The sequence below is a fragment of the Melospiza melodia genome, chromosome 8 (assembly GCF_035770615.1).
Source record: "Melospiza melodia melodia isolate bMelMel2 chromosome 8, bMelMel2.pri, whole genome shotgun sequence".
NCBI classification, from domain to species: domain Eukaryota; kingdom Metazoa; phylum Chordata; class Aves; order Passeriformes; family Passerellidae; genus Melospiza; species Melospiza melodia.
The window spans coordinates 13,914,590-13,937,130 of NC_086201.1; positions in this window are offsets into that span (position 1 = coordinate 13,914,590).

Consider the following 22,541-nt stretch of genomic DNA (forward strand, 5'->3'; position numbering starts at 1 on the left):
CTTTGCAAACTTTTTTTTTTTCATATTTTTGAAAACTTAAGATTTATAAAGGAGAATTTTAATGAATGCTTTAGAGAACTGCTAGACAAGATAAACAGTCTAAAACAGAAAAGCTAAATCTAGCAAAAGGAAAAAGATAGAAATTATTTATGTGAAAACAAGGATGCAGGACAAATGTAGAAATCATTTCTAAAAAAATTATGATCCTCTAAATTAAGATGTCTCCAGTCAACAGAATCAAGCATTGGAGTCCTATGCTTTAGAGTCCTAAATTTCCACCCTTTTTCTGCTGGACAGAAATGCCATCTCTCCCCATACTTCCAATGAGCTTGTGTTTAATTATTGCTGTGGCTCCTTTCCAGCCACATTTCTCAGTGTAAAACCCTGCACAAGTGCCCCACAGACCTTGTGCCACCCCTGCCTGCCCCATACAGAATCACAGACATGGTGCCATGTCCCAAATACTCTGGGCTTCTGGCTTAGGGGACTGAGCTCAGTCCCTGTCTCACATGCCACCACCACTGAATATTTACTTCTAGAGGTTCAACCTGGAGCTGAACCCCACATGGGCACTTCCAGTTCTCCAGTGCCTGGAGTGCCATTTGAGACATCCACCAGGGCAGCAAGAGATGGCTCAGCACCTCTAGGAAAGTCTTCCTGTTCTGGGTAAGAGTGGTGAATCAGGCACATTGAACACAGCACTGGATTGAAATACCTACACTACCCCTTGTGTGTCCTGGAGATCAGTCCAGTAAAGCTCAAACAGTTTATTGATTAGAGATCTATATTGTAGCAAGACAGAGAGGCAAAGGAGATAGGATCAAATGAAATGCAATTGAAAAAAAATCCAGAAAATCGGCAGATTTAGTGTCTTCAAAAAATGGTCTGTGAGGAAGTGAGTTGCAGTGCAAAAGACCAAAACATGCCGAAATGAAGCTCGCAGAAGTTGCAAAAGAAGGGGAAAAAGACGAGGAAAAAGACACAACTTGGAGGGGAAGATATGAGGGACATAGCATGGATACTTAAAAAAAAAAATTTAAAAAAATTTCCCAAAGTCAAGCCCATAAAAAGGCAGGCCATATGCCATCAAGTGCAGGGACATGCACCAAAGCTTGCCCAAATTGATCCCCGCTGAAGGCCAAAACAGAAAAGAAAGACTTACAAACACTCTGGAATGGAGCTACCATCAAAGGAACTGCAATTGGAGGAGAAAAAAAAGAAATTTTGTAAATTTTGTGACTACAAGGAAATGGACCGGGATTCTATCCAGCGCAGTGCAAAGGACCAAAACAGGCCAAAACTAAGTTCGCAGATGCTGCAAAAGCAGGAAAAAAAAGTCACGGTGGAAGACTCAGCTTGGAGGGGAAGATATGAGGGACATGCTATGGATTGTCAAAAAAAGAAAAAAAATTTTTGCAAAGTCAAAGCCATGCAAAGGCATGGCATGCCATCAAGTGCAGGGACATGCACCAAAGATTCCCCTATTGGTCCCCATTGAAATCGCAAGATTCCATTTCCCTTCCCAAAAGGAAATCTTTCGACCCCAAAAAGAAAGCCTTGCAAACACTATGGAAAGGAGATAGGATCAAATGAAATGCAATTGAAAAAAATTCCAAATTCATAACCTTTGGTTTTGTCACAGGTGCTGCACTAGCTCAAAACAAGTCCAGATTAATATGCAGAAATCTCTAACAGCATTTATCCTCACCGTTGATTACACTTAACAAACTTTCCATCATGTCACTTAATTCCCCCCTGCCTCCTTCAGAATCATGAATTGGAATGTCACCTACAAGAATACCCTTCAGAAACTTTTCCTCAGAATGAGTCAGGATCAGAATTATTGACCTTGGAACAGAAAAACAGAGAATGAAGAATCCAGGCCTCTTCTATGTTTGCTATGAATAGTAATCAACAGCTTCAAGAACTGAAAATTTTTTAATGAAACTGGTTTTCCAGAATATTCAGCCTGACTCCCAGTCTAACTAGTAAAGCATTATAGCAGTTTGGTTTATTGGTTGTCCAGGGAATACTAACATTTTATCCTAATAAACACAGATACTAAAATCAACATATAATTAATTGATGAGCCACCACAGCTCTGAACAACTTAGTTTTGACATCAGAAACAGGCTGTAATCATATGGAGCTTTACATAAGCAAGCTGATATTATTCCTCAATGGCTTTTCACTTTGTGGCTTTTGTTTACAGCCATCTCAGGCAAGCTACCACATGGTAGCATCCCAAGACAGAGCCCCTACAGTAAAGCCATTCAAATCTATTGAAATCAAATGTTAATTTTTCATTGATGCCTGTATTTATTGCTTTTGCATCCAGGTTTTTCTGTGCTTCTTTATCTGCCTTAGAGAGATGGTGTTTTGACAACAGATGTTTTCTGAGCTCATCTCAGTGCTGCATATTCCCACTTGGATCCCTGCTTGTCTCTTTGCCGGGCTGTCCAATTTGTGCTTTTGTAAAGTATTCATCTCTGGAAGCATCAATTACTCTGGAAATCATTAGAAATGGAACAAACACACAGGGTTTTGTTGATGACTAAAAGCAATCCTCCTCTTTACTCTGAACAAGGTGTTGGCAACCATTGGGCTCAGAGCCATGCAGGGACAGAATTAATCTTTTGTGCTGTAAGACTGCCAGATGCCAATGACCTTTATTGAAGCAGAAACATATGAAAATATGACCTCAGAGGAGAGATTGAAAGAATTAGCATTGTTTAGTCTACAAGGAAGTAATGAGATACATGACAATAAGACCAAAAGAAGGGAAAGGTGACTTCAGTGGGCAATTTATTCTCCAAGAGCCACTCCAGTAAGGTGTTATATTTGAATGGGTATATTGAGCAATTTGATATATATCATAGTGGGGAGGGTATGTTTGTAAAGAGAATATAATCTTTTTGTGATGTGATGTGATGTGATGTGATATAATGTATTTCTCAGTCCCCTTGCATTTTGCAGCTGAAGGATGTGATCCTAGCCAGGAACTGCTAAATCTTGGCAGATTCACAGCACAAGACAAGCTCTACCTCAGCAAGTGCTTCACATTATCTAGGTTTATCTTTCCTGTTGAACCTCCTTTGTAAACAGAGAGGGGTAGAAAATAGATTCCCTGTCACACAGCTGAATCCAGTTCCTGTCACCTTCCAGCTGGATTCCGACTTGGGAAAACAGGAAGAAAACTTTTATCATTGAAATTGAGCTGGGTCCAAAGCGAGCTGGTGCCCTGGTGACATTTGAGTAGCAGTGATATTTTTTTTGTTGTTTTCAAGTATGACTTTGAAGCAGCAAGATTCAGTGCTCCACATCTCTTATTGATCTTGGCTGCTGAATGTTTTATGACAGGGAGTCGCCCTGCGTGAATTCGGAATAGAAGATCAATGGGCTGCTTAGGATGTCGTGCTGTTTAGATGACTGACATGGTTCTTTCCAACACCACTGCCACTCCCAACACTTTTCTTTCAACATCCCATTCCAACCCTGAACTTTTTCCAGGTGTATCTCTTGGAAAGTTTCACCTGTGGTGTTATTACCTGTCTGATGTACACCCTAAGAGACTGGACACAATTTGCCTATGACTTTTCCTGTTATCAACATAATTAGCACTAGGACACAGTCTGCAGGAAGGAAAAAAGCCTGCTTCCCTTGCACTCTCAAAGTTTCCATTCCAAGGACAGACTCCTAAAAAACTTTTTTTACATCATGTCTTATTTTCCCTCCAAGGAAATATGGGTTTATACCTCATGCTTATTTGGGGACATTCTTAAGGATTTCACTAGACTAGGGTGCTCTAAAGCAAATACTCTTGAGCTCACAGGGACAGCTGGGCAGTTTCTCAAACTACACTCCTTCAGCTCTTCTGGGTCTGGGAACAAATGAACTGTAACCCAGTCACAGAATAACTCCCTCCTTATGGATTGGAAATGCAGTTTCCTTCTGCCTGTCTCCCATCTCTGAGCTCAGAAGTTAAAAGAGAGACATGAAAGGAGCACCAGTGGTGAGGTGGAAACCCTTTCACTGAGAACTGGACACAGATCAATGTATTTCATAGACACTAACACCTCACATGCTCAGTGTCTGATGCAGCTCACTCCACAGAGTGCTCACCCCAATTAAGAAGTGTTTGCTCCACAACTTTCTTGGCTGTGGCACAGCTTTAAAGAGGCAAGAGCTGCTGTCCCTCCTGGAGGTCTGGGATAAGCAAAGTATCATCATGAGCCCTCCCAGTGGCAAGGTGACCTGTAAAGCCACAGTTCTAAGGCTTCTCAGCATCACTGAGCCCCAGCTTTGCCATTTCTGCTACTCATGATCAAGCTCAACTGCACTACTTCACCTGTCAGGGAAGGAAAAAGGAATTCTGTGTCACTGCCTTGAGTCAGTTCAGGTTCTGGAATTACTCATCAGATTAGACTTCAAGGGAGAAATAGAACTCTGACCATGAACTCTTCTGCCCCCTCCTGCTTACTCAGAAGAATAAATTTTGATTCAAAAGCTATATTTGAATTTTTGAGCAGTGAATAAATATCCTAATGAATATTCTAATTAACTTTTTAAGAAGTGTTGGCCCCAAAAAATCTTATTCTATTATGTTACTTACATTTATAGCAGAGAAGAGATTAATCAAAGAGCTCAGTTCCCATCCCAGGTGACTGACCACCATCTTAGTGACTCTCATGCTAATTAGCTGCTATCTAATAGACAGGAAAATGTGATCAGTCTTATGTTAAGGATAGAACCCACAAAACTGAAATCAAACAACATTTTGTGCTGTCACAAGCCACATATTTGCCCTTTATGAAAAGTGTTGATTTTCTTTAGAATTCCTTTCCATTAAAAATGTCTCAAGTTTTCTACACATTAAAAACTACAAAATTTTGCTTGTTTTCTTTATGACTGCCAAAAGTGTTAACATTTTCTAGGGGATTCTGCTTGAGCAGGGAGACTGGACTAGATGACCTCCAGTGCTCCCTTCCAACCTTACCCATTCTGTGGTTCTGTGATTCTGTGAATTTTGAGGTTTTCAGTTGGAAAAATTTAAAAAGTCATTCTCATCAAACCTTTTACACTAAAAGGTTTTTACACCTTTTATACTAAAATATTTCCATATAGTTTTATTTCACACCTTTTAATAATCAGTAATCTCAATAGTATACTTTTTTATTATCCATTTAAGGCAAATTAAGCAGTGGGTGACTGGGCCCTGCAGAAATTCCAGGGACAGAGCAATCTTCAGGAACCTGATCAGCATGGCCAGATTATAATAGAAACTAAATAGGGATCATAGAGTCTCTAAAGAGTCTTCTACCTTGGTGCTAATCTGAAATCCAGATGCGATTCTCAAAGACTAGAGATCTGACACTTTTCATGACTGTGAGGATGTCTAGGGTCCTCTCATGGCCAAATACCTCTCCCAGGCCTGAAAAAGTAGAAAGAGGTTATGTGAAGAGAAACACATGGCATTTTCACCCCCTTTTACTACACTGTAGTTTTTTTTTTTCAGGCAAGCAGCTGAACTGGCATTGATAGTTGAAGGAGGGCTTACTCTGAAGGAGGAGCAGAAACCCTGAGAGCTTGCAATGATCTGATTGCCATTCCATTTTGTTACAGCAATCATACTGGTGTCCTATATGAGCTGTGTAAAACTTCACATCTCATCTGAAAAATCTTTGCACTTATTTAAAGTTCTTAGCACGACTTGATTACGAATTCTTGTAACAGACACAGGCAACACATTGGTAGGCATCAGATAAAGTATAAGAGCATCCTTGAGACTCTCCCTTGGATTTGCTGCTCTTCAAGTAATTACCTTTTGCTTGCATGGATGCTTGAAGCTTAGTGTAATCCATGCTGATAGGAACTGGCAGTGAGAGCACAGAAGAGGCCCCCCAGATGGAGAAACATAAACCAGGCACGAACTCCACACGCCTCTCGTTAGATGTTAATTGTCCTCAATTGCAGTACAATGTTTTCTGAGCTGACTGGTTCTCAAAAAAAATCTTTCAAAGCTCCCCTTTGGAAGGGAGCTAAGTTGTCTCCTGCTGGGTATAATCCTAACAGAGACTGTGTTCCCCTTCTCTACAAAGAGATTTGACCAATCTCCCTCCCGGAGCCAGAGATGGTCTGACACCATGATTCTGCTCTCCCGCACAGAGATGCTTTGATAATCCTTGATGTTGCTGTAAGGCTCTAAATGCTTCAGTCTTTTAATCTCTCTTCAGGGGCTTTGTCCAGATCCTCTGCATGTAAAGAGCAATTGACATACTCAGGCAAATATTTATAATGTCATACTTTGCAGCAGGGCTGAGATTTCCCAAAGCATCTCTCTGAGATGAATGACCAATATCTATAACTGTTAATGTGAATCAATAGCCTCAATACCTTACAGGGCTTCACAGATAACCACTGCAGTCCTCTGACATATAAGAGTTCCCTGGGTTTTTTCCCTTTCTCTACCTATTAGTTAGAATGTCAAGCAAGTTTAAGTCACAGAGCAGGTGTTTTTCCTGATCAAAGAATAATTTTAAATTAGAGAAATCACAGAAAACTTCTGAACATACAAAAATATGTCTACTTCAGCGAATTTTTGATTTTTCCTTTTAAAATTATTTTTGTATTTAGAAAGAGAATAGTAGTAAGTGACAGAAGTTAACAGTGAGTGGAGCTCCACAAGGATCTGTGCTAGTAAAAGCTCTCTTCTGATAAGCATATTCACAAATTGTGTAGTGAAGCAGACAAGTATGTCTCAACAATATTTCAGTGTTTCCACTGAAAAGAAAATTATATTCAAGTCTACTGAAGTCTAATTAGTCTTGCTGTTCTTAAACTGCATCTGGCTCTTCATTTTTCTTATTTCACTTTTCTTTTAAAAAAAATTATTTTGCCTGGGCTATAGCTCAGTTCAGCTTCAGCTGACCTACAGTGAGTAGAGCGCACAACTGTGTAACATAATCACAAAAGAGAGGCTTGAGGAGAATTCACATGAAGCTTTATTTGTCACAATAAAAGTGACAGCAAATTCAATCAGTGAACCTCAAAAAGGGGATCTAAAAAATCCGTCTGTGATTTAAAGAAATGTCAAAGTGAATATTTTCCAACCCAGCAGATTTCTTGTTTGAGCATTCAAACTCAATATGGTAATAACTAGTTAATTGGTGAAATAAATCTTGTCTGTGCTTGATCTGTCCTTACCACATACCTGTAGACAGACTAATGATTTAGGCTGTCCATCAGTTTTATGTTCATCCCTGGATGTGAGTGTGAGGGTTCACTATGGATGGTAAATTAATCTAGTCCTGGGGGCAGAGTTGGATTTTGCGTTAATAAGATTGTATATCCTAAATCTTCCACCATGGCTCCGTGATCTGAGGTTCACAATGTCCACATACAAGAGCATTCCCCTCCAGAATTTTCCACTTTCAGATTTTCATCCTGGTATTACCTGTCAGCTTAGCAGAAATTGTGATTTTAATTGGGAATAACATTGTTAGTAGCCTACAATGTGCACTGCTGAAATCATTTGTACAACCTGACTGCCACATACAGTTAAGGAGAACCACACAAAAATTAAATCCCCCAATCATCCCACTCCCATACTATTTGGTAACAAGCAATCATTTAGGAAAAACTCCTTTGTGAAAGTTTTTGTTCAGTGCTATATTGTGTCATCATTTATGAAGCAACAAACTTTTCTTTCCTGGGAGTCAGATGTGATTTAGCAGAAGGGCTATTTATCCCTTAATCTAAATTCTTTCCAGCTCCTCCCTTGTTCATTAGTCCTTTTATCATGTCTTTTCTGTACTTAAAACTGAAAATTCATAAAGTACAGAATTCTGTTTTAACTTGCATATCACATTTGCCATAGACAAGAGATGATAAGATATGCTGCAAATTTTTACTTTTGAATGTTGGTGAGTCTTCAACATTCAACATGAGAAGGATCTTCCAAATTATCTGAGAAGGTTTTTCTAAACTATCACGACTTTTGTTAAATTTCTTTTTCTGTGTGTTGTCTTTGTTGTATCTTTATTTAAAGAGATTGATCTCTGTTAGCCAATATTAAAAAAAAAAAAAAAAAAAAAAAAAGAAAACAAACTCTAATACAATAAAATAGAAAGGAAAAAAGAAGTGTAACACAAATTAATAATTAGGTTCAGATCACTGGAGAAAAATTGTTCAGCTGTCCCATGAAAAAACAGCTATATTCTGTCTCCTAGGACACCAATATAATCCCTCTGAAACTGGAACTGGTAGGGTAGTTTACCTTAGAATTATTAATTCACAGCGTGGTTGTTCTGATTTTAATTTAATTAATTTAATTTTATTTTATTCTTGCACCATGATAAATCTAGAAGAATTAAGTGGTTTTGCACTTACATAACTGACATGAAAACTTACCTCCCTATACCTATTACCATCTAATACCAGTCTTGCTCCTCAAGCCTCCTTGTAGTTCTATTTTTAATGGGATTAGAGAATAAAAATTCCAAGCTACTTGTACAAAAGTGAAAGGAGGTTTTACCCAGTGAATTTTGCACTGCAATTTCTACTGGCCTCTAGTCCAGTCTGTTCTGTCTCTAATCCTGATCCATAATCTGCTAAACCATACCAGATAACCAGAAACTGGTTCATCATCCATCCCAGGCAAAACTCCCTGTATTCCCAGCACAATGCCATGTAAAAGGGCACTGCCCTGCTCACTCCCCGAGCAGGTTTGCAGCACTGCAGGTCTCCTTTAAGACAAGGAGGGACAGTCCATGGGGAAAAATGTTTAAACAGAAAATTCTTTTATGGGGAGGAAAAGGACGAATAAATAATGTGACTATCAAGAGTCTCTTTTGGTTCTCTGGATTCTACAAAATGTTTGACCCCAATGTCTTCATTTTTTTTAAATTTTATACTTTTTAATTTAAAATTTTGTGGCTGTGAGTGTACCCACTGCTGTACCTCACGGTACCATAAGCTACAAAATATTCAACACCACCAGGCTTTATTGAACCAGGCTGTTCTTCACAATCTAAGGATGACTTTGTGGACTAGTATGCGCTGGATTTATTGGAATCTGAGATAATTTTTCAAGAAATCATGAGTCTCCATGTCAGAGATCTGACCTGGAAAATCTCTAGAGCATGACATCAGCAGTTATCTGCCTGTAATATTTTACTTTTTGCAGTAATATACAAACCTATCATATTTCTATGGGATGAAGCTCTCAATAAAAGGAAGCAGGTTCAATCATAAAGTAAGGGAAAGCACTTTTAAGAACAATATTTACATAATGGGTCAGAGGAAAGTAAACAATACCTAGACATGATAGACAGTTCAGATTTGAAGTTAAACCAGCTGCAAAGGGACATATCATCACTCAGGGATTTTTATGCCTCTGTATTTAATTCTCTATTTGAATTGGCAGCCATTCTAGGAAAGCTCCCACTGCCCATCCTTACATACATGCTCTGTGACTAAATAAAATATTTTCTGTTGCCATGACTACTGGGTCCTTTTTATATTTGTGCTCCCATTTGCATCCACAAGCAACAAATTATGCTGACCAATTAAATACCAAATAATAGAGGGGAAAGTAGGAAAACAAGGGCTCCATGTGTCCTCATCTCTAGCTATTTAAATGCTGAGTGGCTACCGAGAAGAAGAGGACTTTCAAGTTTAGAGGTTTCTAACTTAACTCATTAAAGAAGCCACAGAGATTTCAGAGCAGCAGGATGTGTGAAGGGCTTTTGATGCATGATGCCATCTTAGCTCACAAAGTACCTGGAGAAGGGCAGCAGCTCCAAGTGGCTTTAACTCTTGCATTCAGATAATCTTGGATTTTACACTGTCCCCATCTCCCTGGCTCAAGCTCATTATGTAAATTAGCTCATTTCACAACGAATCAGGTCTCTATATCCTTGTTTGAGCCAAAGCTGTCAAACCCCAAAAAGACTGATCATTAATAATTTTCATCATAACAGTCTACTTTTCATCTGGATAACTGAGCTGGCCAAGAAAGTATGATTTAAAAGAACCTACTATTTTTTAAATCAAATGCATAGACAAATTCAGGAATAAGTTTACACTGAAGAAATTCATGCAAAGATAACACTTTTGAGATGTTTAGGATACAACTATTAGGGTCAATGTCTGCTTTTCAGCATAATGCTGACCTATATGTTTAAGATAAATGTCATATCATATATATTGTTTATATACCTCATAAGTCACATCTCACGCAGTGCCTGAGAGCCATTTCATGTCTTGGCACTGAATGCCAGAGCAACCCACAGGAGCTGAAGGAAATCAATACAAAAGGGCAAGGAATTATCCCCAAGTGCTGTGCCTTCTGCATTCTCCACATGTCCCTGATATTGAAGGAAGTTTCCCATAATGCAGAAGTCATTGCAGTATATTTCTCTCATCTGGCCTTTGTTTCTGAGGGAAGTCTACCAATACAGCAGCAAAATTCATCCTCAAGTTTCTGTGGTGAAATGAGTCTTTTACTGCCACAGTCTCACAGCTGACTCATGCCGCACAATCAAGCCCCAAAGCAATTAAGCTGCTTTGGCCTTAGTAAGGCAGTTTAAGAGACAGATCCATTTCAGCACAATTCAAACAGCACAAAGAAAAGCTTTTATTATCCTGATTTATTGAGTTTTTCCATTTCTCTTTTATTTAAGTCCAATGTCCTGCATTCAATTTAATGACAATGATTCTGTAAAGCATTAAAACACCCTATGACTATTAAAGGAACATTTATTGAGGTCTAATAAGAGACAAATCAACTTTTCATTTAAGTGCCTCAAAAATAACACCAGCAATAAATGGCTGATTATATATTTAATGACACTGTAACTTATACTGTACCAGCAGAAAAAGCTTTTCCATTTCCAATTTAACACTATTGCATGTCATCATCATTAGGGAAAATGTTTATTGTTATTCTAATTGGAAGCAGCAAGTTAAAATATATCTTCATTTAAAAGCAAATAATGCTGCTCAAATGCTTAATAAGTATATATAACTCTTGGCCATAATGCAGGGCTCATTTCAGAAAAGGCTGCTCCAAGTGGAAAAATATGGCCCAGATTCTGACTTCAGACTTGTATATAGTTGCACATACAGAAGAAATGATGACAAGAATATTTCCAGTGGTAGAATCCAACTTTTTTCCTTAGTCTTGGAAAAAACTACATTTTCAGAGTGTCTCATTAATCAAGGTGATTGTTGAAACTGTTCTTGTGTTTTCAGTCTAATTCTATGTTCCATTTTTTTTATTTCTCCATTGTGTAACTTTCTTACACTTTGCAAACAAGACAAAGTTACAAAACTTCTTTTTGCTAATCTGCCAAAAATTCAAGAGACTAAGAAAGGCAACCATAGAAAGAAACCTTTATAGTTCATTCAGTTGTGAAGGAAAGAAATAAGCTGTCAATCTCTGTCCCCCAAAATAAAGGAAAATTGAAAACATTTTCAGGGGAAGTTAAAATTTTGAAATATTATCTTCTATTAAACTAAAAAATGAAGCATGAAGAGATTTAGTAGCTGGAAGCAAAAAATGTCAACAGAAAGAAGCAGTTTAAAATCTTATTCTGTTGTCTTGACTTCATTCTGACCTAAGTGACTAACATGTCTTATTTTAGAGGACATGGGATCATTTCTCTGTATCACATTTCTGGCTCAGTTTGTCCCTACAATTAGGTCCTTAAGCCCAATGCCCTGCAATACCAAGAACCAATGCAATAGAAATTTAATCCAGAGGTGTCTTTCTGGCATCCCCTCACACACCTTCCCTGGCATCTCATGAGAAACCAGACTTTTAGGAAGAAAAAAAAAACAAAAGCCACAGTTATTGAGCAGTATAGGAAAGAGAGAGGTACAGGCTATACCTTATTTATAAGAAATTTTCATATGAATCAGACCCCAGGACTATTTGATGTCCATCAGAGTGCTGTGCAGGACACAGATGCATTCCCACTGCTCAGGTCCCTCTGTGGATTCAAACCCCATGGAGGTTTCTCCTGGGGAAGTACTTCCAGCTCAGGTCTAAGGGCTCTCTAAGCATTTTAATTTTTCATGAGAGTTGTCTTTTGTTACTTCATTTGTGCTTTTCTTGCATAGATACAGTAATGGACAGGTGTGGTGATGGCAGCTACTCCTTGCAAAAGGCACAGATACCTGTCTATGGCCATCTGTGGTATCATGAGGATAACTAACTAACTAACTAACTAACTAACTAACTAACTAACTAACTAACTAACTAACTAACTAACTAACTAACTCCTCACTGCTGCTGGTTTGCAGTTCTTGCATTTGTTCTCTTCACTCCCTTTCATTTCAGAGTAAATTTATTTTATATAATCTGCAACTGGCTCTGAGGAAAGGTAGACCTTTGGCTATGATTCACTGACAAGCTTATTTTCTTTCCTAAGAATTGATTTAACTATCAAAGCAAAGGCTAAGACAGTTATTGAACCAGTTAAATGATTTAAAAATAGGGGACTGAATGTTTGAACCATCAACAGGCATCAGCACTGGGATTAAGCCTGCAAGAAGGCAAGGACTTTATTCAATTTTCAAAAAAAAGCCTATGTGAAGTTATTTACACTTGAGACAAAGATTAAAGATGCTGTGAAATTTACTGTCCCTGCACTCAACTGGGGAGCAGGGCAGAGAGGAGTCTTGGTACGAATGCTGCCACTTCTGACACCCTGTTAGCTTGCTAGTATGAAATACGTTCAGACAGTGCAGGAATATTTGTAAAGCTTATTGGGAAGGATATCAAATCATTCTGTTGTTTATTCAGTGAAGCTTAAGCACATCACCCTTGAGGTTATTCTGTGTCTTGCTTACACATCTTGACTTTCCCACACCTTTCCTTTGCAAAATGTCTCCATTAAAAGACTTCAATTTACCTTCAATGTTCAAACAACTTTACACCATTTCACTCTGCAGTAATGTAAATTATTCAATTCATGGCTAAGATTCAAAGCCATAAAAGTAGACATCTGTAGTTTTCTACAGTCTGCATTTGTTGCAGAAAGATATATTTATAGAGTCTCGGGAAAATAAGCAGGCAGTGGTCCATGTGATTCCCGCTGTCCTAGTGATCACATTTTATTTGCTGTCGACCTCCTATACTGTCCTTTTTCATTTCTGTCATTCACCTGTTGCATTCTCTTAATCTGTCAACCTGAAAACTTACAGGGCCAAAAATTTTTGTTTTCATGATTCCATATCATAATGAAGCTACTAGCAGCATCCACTTGTATATATCCATGTTCTGCAGTTAAAGAACACATATATTATTACCCTTTTCTCAACCAAATTTTCAGGAATTACAGTTGATTTAGAAGGCCTGGTATCTGAATGCCTTCATGAGCTATTGTAAAAGATCCTGATCACCAAAGGAAGGAAAGACCAGACATTCTTTGGGTTAAAAAAAGAGAGAAACTTTTAGAGACTGCAAGCTGAATGTTTTGCTTTAGAAATAATGCATCTAAAAACACATCTGCGCCAGACATTTCAAGATTGAGCTCTACCTTATTTCATAATAATCCTCTTTTCTACACATAGCATTACAGTAAAACTAAAATACAATCAACAGAAAGACAGATAGAATTTAATATAAAAGATGGTACATCACAATATGTAGTACACGGAAGCAAATTCAAATATTAATTTAAGGTGGATCTATTAGTGTCAGGGGGGAGGGGGAAGGGGGAGTTTTTCTGGTTATTTGTTAACACTGCCTTACTTCCCAATGGTGATATACCCTGTATTGATGAGATTACAGAAACACCATCCCTTGCTTGATTTCAGATAACCACATCCACTTCCCATAAAAGCACATAATTAACTGAGGAGAGAATACTTCTTAATTAAAACTGTCTGTAGTTAATCAAACACTGCTTTGCAAGGTTTGCAGAATACTCCTGGTTTTGCTCTTACTTCCTTCTTGCTCAGAGGAAGCTCCAGTGCCCCATGCACTGGTGTCATGGCACAGGAGGTGCTCACCTTGCCAGCACAGTCAGGGTGGCTTCATTTGCAGCCTGGGATGACAAACTCTGAGTCCTTCTCACCAGTAGACAGCAAGCAAGGAAGAGACAGCAGAAGCCATGAAAAATACTGCATTCTCAGTATTGAGGGTTATTCTTGCCTTTTCCTGTCTTTCTGAAACCACATGGGAAACAATCATTGAAGCTGTTTCTCCAAAAGGACAGAGCCTGTGCCTGCCTCCTCAGTAGGTGCAGATACTCCTTGGGGAGCCCAGCTGCAAGTGGAACAGGGGAAGTCTGTGCAGATGCGCATGAGCCTGGAAAAGAAGCCTAGAAGACACTCTGGGCAGAATGGCATGGGAAAGGGGAGCAGTTCATAAGCCACCTCTGCTCTGGGGCTGGGCCAGGGCAGGCCTGTCCTTACTGAGCCCCAGCAGCCCCTGTGCTCTCAGGCATGGCTCTCATGGTGCCCAGGCCTGCACGGTGCCACAGCTAAAGCACAGCACAGCCCCTGTGCTCTCAGGCATGGCTCTCATGGTGCCCAGGCCTGCACGGTGCCACAGCTAAAGCACAGCACAGCCCCTGTGCTCTCAGGCATGGCTCTCATAGTGCCCAGGCCTGCACGGTGCCACAGCTAAAGCACAGCACAGGGGCAGGGAGGCTGCTCGGCCATCCCAGGGGGAACACTCAGCACCAGCAATTCCACATCTAAGGGCTCTGAAGATGCCCTTGTGGGAATCAAAAAGAAAGATCAAAGGCAGGCCTGAACAAGGAATAGCACTCTCTGAAGTTACTACTTTCATTGTTACTTTTGTGCTTCATAGACTAGTACATCACAGGGGTTTTTTCATTCCTTCTTTTTTTTTCTTGGTGATGTACTTTCATCTTATTTGATGGATCTTCCCCTAGTTGTTCCACTTCTTTTATCTCTTGAAATACAGCTCAGGGCTACATTGTTTTCCCCTGTTAAGGTGGTATCATGAACCTTCCTGCTGTAACATGGCACGACCCCACACTGACAGCTCCTGAGAACAAAGCCCTGCTCTAACTGTGAGCTCAGTCTCCAGGGCTCCACACCTGCAGAGTTCAGTTGGCCTTGCTGAGGACTTACACCTTTCTGGGGGAACAAGGACAGGGTGAGAAGCTGCTGAGAGGGAGAGACAGAGAATACCCTGAGCTGAAGTTGAGTATGTGTCATAGCACTCTTTAATTCCACTTTAAATGTGGTCTCTGAGCTCAGTAAGGGCACTCACTATTAGCTGGTAGTTGAGGTACTGGTACCTTCAGGAGTAACGGTGGTATAAGGACTAGAACAGAATAAAATAACAATATATTCACTGAAAGAACAGGAAAAAATAATTACATTTGTCCAGAGACAGAGAATTGATCCCAAATAAACTATTTCTGAAGGAGGATGCTGAAATATTCCAGAAGAAAAAATTATTAAAAATCACATATGTAAAATAATATAACCTTACCCATTAAGACATGGAAAAACACATTGCCCTGGAAAATAGTTCAGGAGAATGCTAACACTGTGTGTCATCATGGAGTGGTGTTTGCAGTGTAGGCACTGTCCTGGGACATGTTCCCAAGACCTGGCTGGCTATGGCAGGAAAATGAAGTTGCAAATTGGCATTGCAAAAGGCATCTGCCAGTTCCAGACTCCAGAGATGCAAGAAATGGGGACATTGAACTCCTTCAGAGAGTTCCTACTTCCTTTTTAGAAAGTGTTATTGCTGAGTTTACTCCATACCTAGTCAAGGTGTCATTCTGCTTTTCTTTTGCCCTCTTTCTCTATCTGTATTTCTCTGCTTTCCCAGTGCATGAGATTGTTTTTCCCATGCACATAGACAAACTTCACATTTCTCTTGAGGGGAAGGTCATAGGTGTGGTAATCACTGTTTTCCCTCTACTGTGGAAGAAGGTCCAAGGATTTTTGGCCAACAATAGGATCCTATGTGCCTACGGGTAGAAATCCTTGAACTACAATACAGGTACAACATGACTGTTAGCTCCTTTTTTATACATGGTGAACAGAGGCACAGGAGAGTAAGAGTGAGAGCCATGAGCAGAAGATCCCACAGCCTGGGCCATATAATGCAGCGCTGTGGATTCTTCCCTCTTCAAAGAAAAATACCCAGCCCTCTGGAGGGAGCTGAACCTTTCCTGTAGCAGTCAGTGGCTGTCACTGCCAAAAATATCATTCCTCATGCTCCCTTGAGCAGCAACTTTTCAGTCCTGCTTCTAACTATTGAGAAGCAAAGCACTGGCCCAGCCTGCCAGGGAGGAGATATCCCCATTTTGTCAAAGAGCCCTTTAGAAATGTCACAAATGTTTGGTTTCTGTATTAACACCTTTAGGAAAAAAGGGCCTTCATCGACAGGCCAACACCTTGTGCATTTTTGAGCACTCAGTCATAAAATAACATCTGTCCACAAGAAGAGCATGTGAGGGCCATTTTAATGACTTTTTTCTAACCTAAAGGGAGCTTGCACCATCTGTCTTGCCGACAGGTTTGCTGAGGAGACATCCATGGTTTGTCAGCTGGGTTACACGCCTACACTTGTGGATCCAATCCACAAATGGGATAGTTGTCTCTTATGCCAAGGGTGCTCACTACTTAAACTGAAGATAAAACAGAGATTATCCACATCTGTAATCATAGTTTCAAACAGCCACCAAAGGTTTCCCCCAAAGGTGCCTGTGTTCCAGGTTCATGAGCTTTATATTTCCAGGACATGAAGAGCCAAAAGTCAATACAATGTACAGGAACAGAGGGGTAGAGCCTTATGAGAGTGTCGGGCATCCCTTCTGTGTTTCCACCAAGATTTTCTTCTTCAGTTCATAAGAAGCAGTGGTGTCCATGATGATTTTCTTGCACATGGTTTAAGTGGTGTTTTGTTCAATAGAAGACACTGCCCAATTCTTGCATCCCACATGTAAATGGAAGTGTCTACAGACACACTTCCTGACTTTTTACAGAAAAAGACTCATCTGCATCACCAATTCAGAAATTCTATCTTTATTTCGTTCGCCCTTCTCCATGTCCAGCTGGCTGTGATGATGAAGACCCCCAGCACAGTGCCCCTCTCCCTCCTGAGAGTTCAAATGGATCTCAAAGCAATGTCTCCACTGTAGAGGCAAATATTCTCTTGGCTTCACCATTTACTTCCAGAAACAGAAGAATCCTCAGGAGGAGGAACCAATGCCTTTACTGCAAGTGATACCATTGAAGCTTTCTGCAGGGAGCCAAATTGGAGTAAAATGATTACATTGAAGAGTACCTCAGAGAAAGTGGATGGAGTAATGCAAGAGAAATGAAGACTGAAAGCAGAAGCTGACATTTCATCTTGCATTATAGCCCATGGGACAGAAGGCACAAATACAGTAAATTATCTAAGAGTCTCTTCCTACTAGAATGAATGACTTCAAAGGCTCTAGCAATACAATGAAATAAATGAAAGATTCCCCCTTTCTGTCTTTAGAGGACTGAGTAATAACTTACATGCTTCTTTGTACAGCAATGCTTTAGTCAATATTTATACAACAATGCATAAAGCAGCTTCAAATTTGTTCCCTGTGTGATAATAAATAAAGACGGTATTCAGATTTCTAGTTGCCTTTAAAACTGTCCAATCTTCTATTTTTATCCTATTTCAGCCTGAATAATTTAGAAAGCTTGCCCCAAAAATTTAAGATCTCAAAACATCCAGATAGGAAATCTGAGAAGCAAAAAAAAAATTATATTTGTGTGATGTAACAAAATATAGCACATTCAGACACTGTATTAAGACAGGTCAAAATTCAGGGACAAATCAAACTTCATGTCCCTGGAGCTGGTTATGTGTAATAAGTAAGAAGGTGTTGATTACAGTTGCTACTGTGGCAAAAGTTTCCAGTCCTTCATTCTTTCTGAGAGCCTTGAATTCTGCAGTTTCAAGAAAATCCCAGTGTCTCTTCTGCCTTTCTTCTCAGTTCTCAGTTTGTGCTACAGCAGTGGGTTACATTTGGATATGATTGTCATGGCTGTGGAAACAGAAAAGCACAGAGCTCCTTTATTTTACTTCATCAGTTTTTTCCTGTTCTTCAGTTATGTCATAAATTCATTCCTCCATGCTTCTGAATCATTGACTTAATCTGTAATCTCCAGTGTTTGAACTTCTGGAATAACACAGACATTAATCTGCTCTGAAAGGTATCCTTAGCAAGATTAATATTATAATACAGTGTACTGTTTCCTTCATCATTACATCTTATCTAGCATTCACCTCAGGTCTTCCACCTCCTTTTTTTTTTGCCCATGATACCTCAGTAGTGAACAACCACAAATTTCACTCTTCTCCCCTCTCCAAACCACTCATTAAATCTCATTGCATCCCTCAGTAGTGAATAGAACCAGTCACACCTGTACAAAAGGATTTCTTATGTTTCTATTCTTTGACAGAAACAGATAAATCCATTCTATTTCTCTTCTGAAACCTAAATTACATTTAAAACTAAGGGAAGAAATCAATAAAAGTCAGCAACCCAGCTTGGAAAGGCTGAAGTTGGACAAACTTCAGACCAATCCTGCAGAGCTACCACATGCAGGACAGCCTGGGATCAGGGCACTGTAATCCAAATCAATCTTGATTTACAGGAGCTGGCTATTAGACCATGAAGCATCAGCCCATCCTATCACAACAGCATGGTTTTCCACCTCACCAGCTGTGCTGCTGACCTTCAGACCAGGCATGCCACCACATTAGCTGAGGAACTACATTATCAATCACTGCAATAATAATTGCAGTAGTCAGTGACACTCTCCCTGACTTTATTTAGATTCATTGCTGGTGGATCTGTGTGACCCAGGGTCTCCTTCCCCAATGAACATATCACCGCTGTTATCTTTCCTTCGTTCATCCATGAGCTTGATTAATATACACATTTCTTTGAAAAATTCTTTTTAAAAAGCCAGAAAAAGAAGATTTTTGCCTTGCTCTGCTCAAGATAGTTAGTTTCTTCTGGGCAGATAATGGACAATTAAAACCCCCCAGCATGAGTTAACCTTTACCAAAGCAATGGGTGTGTAGCAGCCTCCAGCAGGAAGCAGCTGCAGCAGCAAGGCAACAGCCACCCTCCTCTGTGCAGCTGCTCCTCGCCCTGTCCCATCATTCACCCTCTGTCTGAGCTGAGCATCTTTGGCTCCAGCATCTGAGATGCCCAGGTACCATCTGGACCTCAGTGACAGCAGCCCAGAGAGGACTGATCTGTTAGTCAGTGTCTTCACACCTTTAAATCCTTCCTTCATCTCCCCAACCTGGTAACTCAGGTTTACTTTACTTCTCTAAGAACTATTGATTTTTAAAAATATGATGTTTCCACCTGCTTGACAGAGTGAAGGTGACAGCAGAGAGAGGAGAGCAGAAATGGGAATGGTTTACAGCCTAACCCAAAGTGCATCAAACTTAAAAGAAAGTAACCCATTGTCTCCAGCAGGTCCTGCCTAAGGGCTGAGAGGCACAAAGGGTTCTGGTAGCCATGAGTTATTTTTACCTTACCTTGTACGGCATCCAGCTGGACCTTCTGTCATATCTGAAGAAAACCGTAAGCAGCTGAGATTGTAGGGGACTCTGAGAACTCAGAATCCTCTACAGCCATGAGAGAAAAGAAATCATAGCGCACCTAAAATGAGGTTAAAGACAGCCACAGGCCACAGGTAGAAAATGGAGCCAGGATCTAAAATTGGTGTGTGTCAAGATGCATAAATCAGTCCCCCCCTTCCACCACTCACCACTTGGAGTTCATCTAAAATCAGAATAGATTCTCTCTCAGCTCTGCTCCAGCATCTGCTCTGTGACATTTGTGCTCTTGAGCCTCAATTTTCCTGCATAGTGAAGAAGATTTTAACCAGATGTTTCCCTGAATGGTTTCTTTAGGCTGGTTGCCCTTTAGGACAAAAGTTGGCTCTTACTTTGGAATACAGAAAATACTTTTGCTTCGGATCTATTCCTGATAAAGGCTTCTAGGTTCTTACTGTAGTAACATTTGGTGAAGAAAAAATGTTGGATAATTTTTCTCACTCCCTACTGGTTGACTGCTAGTCCACTACAAGACACTTGCCAAAAATAATATGAGGAAAATCATAGAATTTTAGAGTCTAGGCAAACACTTCCCCAGGTTTGACTTCCCCTTTCTCACCTGTGCAAACTAATATCCTCAGTCAGGTCTAGGTCATGGTGTGCTGATGAGTGCCATGTTGTACAAGAAAGCTTCATCAGCACATTCAATCAAGATGTAATTGCAGGACCCATTAAATTGCAGATAGCTCTTGCACTCTGCTTTCAAGATGGTAATGATACCTCTTGTTTTGCTTTTCTGCTCTCATTTTGGTAATGGATTAACGCTTGTGGAAGCATTCTACTTCACAGACAGATGATGAGGCAGACCAGAGACTCTGTAGTGAAAGGAGGCACCAAAGGTTTAAAAGAAAAGTGCACAATTTGAGGCTTTTTAGGGGTTTTAATTATGAAAAAGGATTATAAATCGAATTTATTCCCTAAGAGAAACATCCTTCACTTGTTTATGGATCAGTTACAGAAAACCCATCATGCCACCTTGGAATACTCTGAGAACAGGAAATAAGTAGAAGGACAGGTCAAGAGATGAAAAGAATGAGAAAAACTAGAGGCAGTGAGTAACCCCACTGTTCATTGTTATCAGCAACTTCAAAGATCCATGCTTGTTAATTTGAAATCTGTCCTGTTAAACTCTGAGCACGTAGCTCAATGACACTGTGTCCTAATTATGAGTCTTCCCAAAGTTGTTAGACCTGGATGGTGCTTGTCAGTGTTTCTGAAAGTAGAAGGAATATTTCTAAAGGAAATAGGGCTCTTCTTGGTTTGTTTCTTTTTCAGCTGCAAGGGACAAGGTGCAATTTTAATTGTCTTTTAGCTTGATTAGGTCAGGGATAGAGAAAAGATGTAAATGCCATTTGCACATGTCTTTTTTGTACAGTAAAATGCCAGGATCAGCAGATTAGAATCTACCCTGACCCTGCCACACATTTTCCAGTTACTGGGGCACAACCTTCCCTTTCTTTGTCCTGCAGTGAGAAGATTGTTAAATTTGAGGAAGCTATCTAGGGCAATAATTCCAGTCAGCAGATTATTTCCTTGAGGAAACTTAGAACCTGAAAATAAGAGCAGGCTAAAAAATGGAAATTGTTCTGTGGTATTTCTATGTTCTGTTATGTCTCCTCAGACTTCTTTATTTTTTTTAATAATTATATTTTTCTTCCAAACATTTAAAGAGTCTTGAATTTTGGAGTGGCATATGGTAAAACAGAATAAATGGGTACTACTGTCTATCTAAAATGCACTCAGCACTTCCATAGCAAGGTGCTGTTAATTTTGTGCTCACAGCGTCTTTGGCTCAGAGAATTAGCAGTTACTGCTGTTTGCAGGAAATCCTGGAGAATGCACAGTGGCAACAAGAGTATCACACTGATATGCTGTGCCTGATTGTACAAATTCAGCCTCTTTCACCTTCCCAAAGAACAAAGAAACAAGTTTACAAATCAGTTAGAAATCCTAACTGTAATGCTCAAATTAATTGGTACTATAATATAAATTAATCAACAACCATATATGCAGTAAAGTTACTTGACAGCTTCTGGCCCAAACTGTGAAAACTTCATGCTGAGGTTCCCTCGCAATCCCCTGAACACTTTAAACATGGGCAGTAAGAAGTAAGAAGTGGTTTTGCTATGACTGCCTAAAATACCCCACTTCTGTAATCAGGCATCAGTGCTTGGAGGAAAGGGAGTATCTCTGCCTCATCACCCATGGGGCCAATGGTCCTTCCTTCAAGACAAGCAAATATGGATCAGACTGGGATTTAGTGGCTTTGGGCTTGTAGGCTTCAGGACTTTTGGTAATAGAAATGTTTAGAGAGCAAATCTAGCTAAAAAATCTGTTCATATGAGGGCTCAAATGTGGGACCTTGCTGGGGGGTTCCACAACCTCAGGGTGATGGGATAGGTCTGGTTGCTGAGCCTCTGTCCTGGCAGGAACCTCCTGGTGGCACAGGAGATGCACAGAGTCATCAGCACAGAGCTGAGGAATGCAGGAAGCTTTGTTCACAGCACTCAGCACATGGGCACATTCCGTCAGCCCCCACCCCCCCAAAATTGCTGTGGCATGGTAGCTCAAATCAGGAGATTGCTCAGCATTTTCTATAAAAGAATAAATATTTTCATCTGTAAAAACAATGGGGTCAAACTTCTTACTGACAATATGGTGATCACTGTAATTTCTGCAAGCTCACAAATTACACCGAGGCTTTGAAACTGGTAATTAACCATTTATTACTGGAACAGGGGAACAAAGAGGAAGACCAAATTGAATCTTAACTAGGTTCATTGTCTCAGCATTAAACACAATTACAACTGCTTTACTGGACACCTTCAATTTTCACCATCATTAAATAGACACATATTTCAACCACTTATTGACTACAGCCTAAAATGAGACCTTAAGGAAAAGACTTCTCCAGAAC